Consider the following 3,858-nt stretch of genomic DNA (forward strand, 5'->3'; position numbering starts at 1 on the left):
TAAACTCAAATAGCTGGCAGTAATCCACGTTAGAAGGTCAGACGGGTTCACTAGTTAAAGTGGCTCAAGGAATCGAAGCCGTATTAAAATTGTTTTCAGAACTCACATACTTTTTGAAGCATTGATTTCTTACATTGGCAAAAGGTTGAAGTATAGGAAAATGAATACAGTTCATTAAATCGATTTTCCAGTACATAAGTGTTACATTTTATCGACACGCAAAAAAAAAAAAGAATTATAGCCAACGTTAATCCCGATGAAATTTGAACTTGTAATGTACTTTGATGTAAGTAAATGCTGTAATATGAGCGGAGGATTTCTAGCGATTGTGCCAGCCATCATCCAAGTGGAATGCTGCATTTTGAAAATCCATATATTTCTTCAAATTGATTAAGAGTAGTTTAAAACGTGACCAAGATTTGCTAATTGTTTTTAGAAGAAAAACAAAATGTTTCCAATGAAGTGTCTTGTGTTTTAAAATGTTATAGTCAATTGCAGACTAGTATATATAGTCGAGAGAACAAGGCAGAATTTTTAATTAATTGAAATTACACGCGTAATAAGAAAAGTCATTAGCGCTTTTTTTATGTTTGTCTGTTTTTTTTGTTTGTTTTTTGTTTGGTTTTTTTTTTTGCAAAAAGGCAAAGGAAAGAACATCGAAATATAAATTGATTGGAATAATTTCCAACTAGTTCGATAATTTGTCTTTATGTTTCAGAGTTATAAGGATAATTCTGAGCACGTCTTATTCTTATCGACCCTCCTCGATGTCGCATAGTCTAACTCAACTGCTTAATTGCCATAATTTTGATGATGGGGATACGGCGGCGAGCTGGCAGAATCATTAGCACGCCGACCAAAGTGCCTAGGGGCATTCTGTCCATCTTTATGTTCTTAGTTCAAATTCTGCTGAAGTTGACCTTGTCTTTCGCACTCGATAAAATAAGTAACAGTTCAGCATTGGGGGTCAATGTAATCAATTTACCCTCCTTCCCAAAACTGCTGACCGTGTTCCAAAATTTGAAACCGTGATTTGGGTGAAGTTGACATACATTTATTCTTTTCTTCTCTAAAGAGAATCCTGATAAAAAATTTCCCCCTCAAATTATCGTAGTACTCCTAAATCGAAATAAAAATTTAAATGATATTCTAATGACGCAAGCAAGACTGAAACCACGTAGGTGATGACGTTCATTAATATTACTGTTCTACTAACCATTATTATTATTAAGGCGGCGTGCTTTAATGCTTAGCGGTATAACGTCTCTGTGAAGTTAATACGTGGTGGTTTTCAATAGTTTTTGTGCTGCTTTGCAGCGGTTTGGGTGTTTGCGTGTGTAATTTGTTTGAGCTTTTCTCGTAAGAGAAGAGACAGCTGATTGAAGAATGTCTGGAGACAGTTATAGTTACTCAGACATGCCATCGTCCGAGGAGGAGTTGCTGGAGGCAGTTAAGACAATGGACCAGAAACTGATAAAAGAGAAGCGGAATTTTGCTGATGTATCAAGGTGCAAGGAAACAGGAGTGGATATTAGGGAATTCGGAAGACACAAAGAAGAAACGAATCGAGATGGGTTTGAAGTGAAGCTGTCGCCCTCGCAAGAGGTTAAAAACGGAATAAGGGAAAAGTCGATAATCTATCGAACCTTTTAGATAAATAAAGGAAGAATAGACGTCGTCACAACAGAACAAATAGAAAAGGCGTTAAAGCAGATGTGGAAGGACATAATATACCTGACTAGAGGTTCAACATTTGGAACAGTAGAAATGAGGTTTCGTAATGCAGCAGCAGCAAGGAAACATGCAGCGTCGACAATTCGGAGCGAAGAAGTGGTGCTGTTGCCCACGTATAGAGGCATGAGAGCAACAAGGATCATGGTTGAAGGAATCCCACCGGAGATTGATGTGGCCTGGGTGGCTGATACGGTCCTCTTTGGTAATGAGGACAACATAGTAGTGCTCCAAGTCAAGAAAAAAGAGTGCATCAACTGGAGAGGTCAATCACTGGAGATGGTGGTCCAATGTTCAAAAGAAACGATGGAAAAGATTACAGAAACCATAATTATGGAAGAAACAATTATGACTGTCACGGTGGAAGGAAGAGTTCCACGCTGCTTTAAATGTGGCCTGAAGGGACACATAAGAGCAGATTGTACGTCAAAACAAAGAAAAGAGCAACCAGAAAATACGGAAGAGAAGATAGAATAGTGCCGCAGAAAGAAAAGGAAGTAGCGGAAACAGGAAAAAATAAAGGGGAAAATGTAACAGGAAAAAAACGAAAAAAGGCAAGCGAGCTAAAATGTAACCCACATTCCACACCTATCTCACTCACACCCTCTCAGACCCACCCACTCCCTGCAAACACTAGGCCTATCCGTTCCCATCCGACACAAAAACAAAAGGCAAACACATACAAAGAAACCCAAAACCCCTCCCCCAAGTCAAAAAAGAGAAGGAGAAAGTGTAGGATTTATATGTTGCTTAGCGACGAACTGTTAAAGGATACGACGGAATGGGACATAAAGTGTATTAGAACTGCGGGGTATGATAATGTGGAGGAACATCACTTGTGTGTAATACCAAATAAGAAGCAAGAGGAAAAAATACAAGAGTATATGGTTGGATTTTATTTTTGGGAGGTGGACTGCAGCTGGAGTTCATTCCCAGAATTTACTACGTACGATGGGTGGTTGGAGGAAACAGGTATCGATGTGTTAGAAGGTTCAGGATTTTAAAAAGTAGAAAATGAGGCCGCTCGTAAGTGGGGCGAGTGGTTCCATTTCCATTCTATCATTTTCATGTCTTCATACGTTATAACATTCATTTCTATTTTTTATACATGTTTTATGTCCCACATGTTTTGTTTGTCATCTCTATGTTAGCCCGCATGGGTAATAAAGAAACAGGTATTTCGTCTACCATTACGTTCTGAGTTCAAATTCCGCCAAGGTCGACTTTGCTTTTCATCCTTTCAGGGTCGATAAATTAAGTACCAATTACGCACTGGGGTCGATGTAATCGACTTAATCCCTTTGTCTGTCCTTGTTTGCCCCCTCTATGTTTATCCCCTTGTGGGGAAATAAAGAACTAAGAATCGTTAGCACGCTGGTGATATGTTTAGCGGTATTTCGTCTGTCTTTATGTTCTCAGTCGACTTTGCCTTTCATCCTTTCGTAGTCGATAAATCAAGTACCAGTTGAGTACTGTGGTCGATGTGATCGACTGTTCCCCTCCCCACAAAATCCAGGCCTTGTGCCTATAGTAAAAGGGAGTATTATTTTTATCATTAAGACAGCGAGCTGGCAGAACCGTTGGCGCGCTAGACGAAATGATTATCGGTGTTTCGCCCATCGCTACGTTTTGAGTTGAAATTCCGCCGAGGTCGACTTTCACTTTCATTCTTTCGGGTTGATAAATTAAGTACCAGTTGCGTACTAGGGTCGATGTAATCGTCTGGGTCCCACCCCAAGACTTCAGGCCTTGTACCTATAGTAGAAAAGTTTATTATTATTGTTGTTGTTCTTGTTCTTGTTGTTCTTGTTATTCTGAAAGACTCTTTGATAGTTCTTAATTACCGGTTATTCTTTACTTGAAACCAGGCAATAACAAATCACCAAAGGTTTCAAGTAGTGCATTCTCCTGTGACTCAAATAGACCATAATCTCCTTAGATTGCGAGCTGTACCCAACAATGTTGCCTTCTGGATCATCTCATTTCGTCTTTAATCCTCTTGACATACCAAGCCAGGCTATTCTCCTTTTTCCTTACACAACTATTAGTACACAATTCTTTTTCTTCTTCTTCTTCTTCTTCTTCTTCTTCTCCTCCTCCTCCTCCTCCTCCTCCTCCTCCTCCTCA

The sequence above is a fragment of the Octopus bimaculoides genome, chromosome 1 (assembly GCF_001194135.2).
Source record: "Octopus bimaculoides isolate UCB-OBI-ISO-001 chromosome 1, ASM119413v2, whole genome shotgun sequence".
Lineage (NCBI taxonomy): Eukaryota > Metazoa > Mollusca > Cephalopoda > Octopoda > Octopodidae > Octopus > Octopus bimaculoides.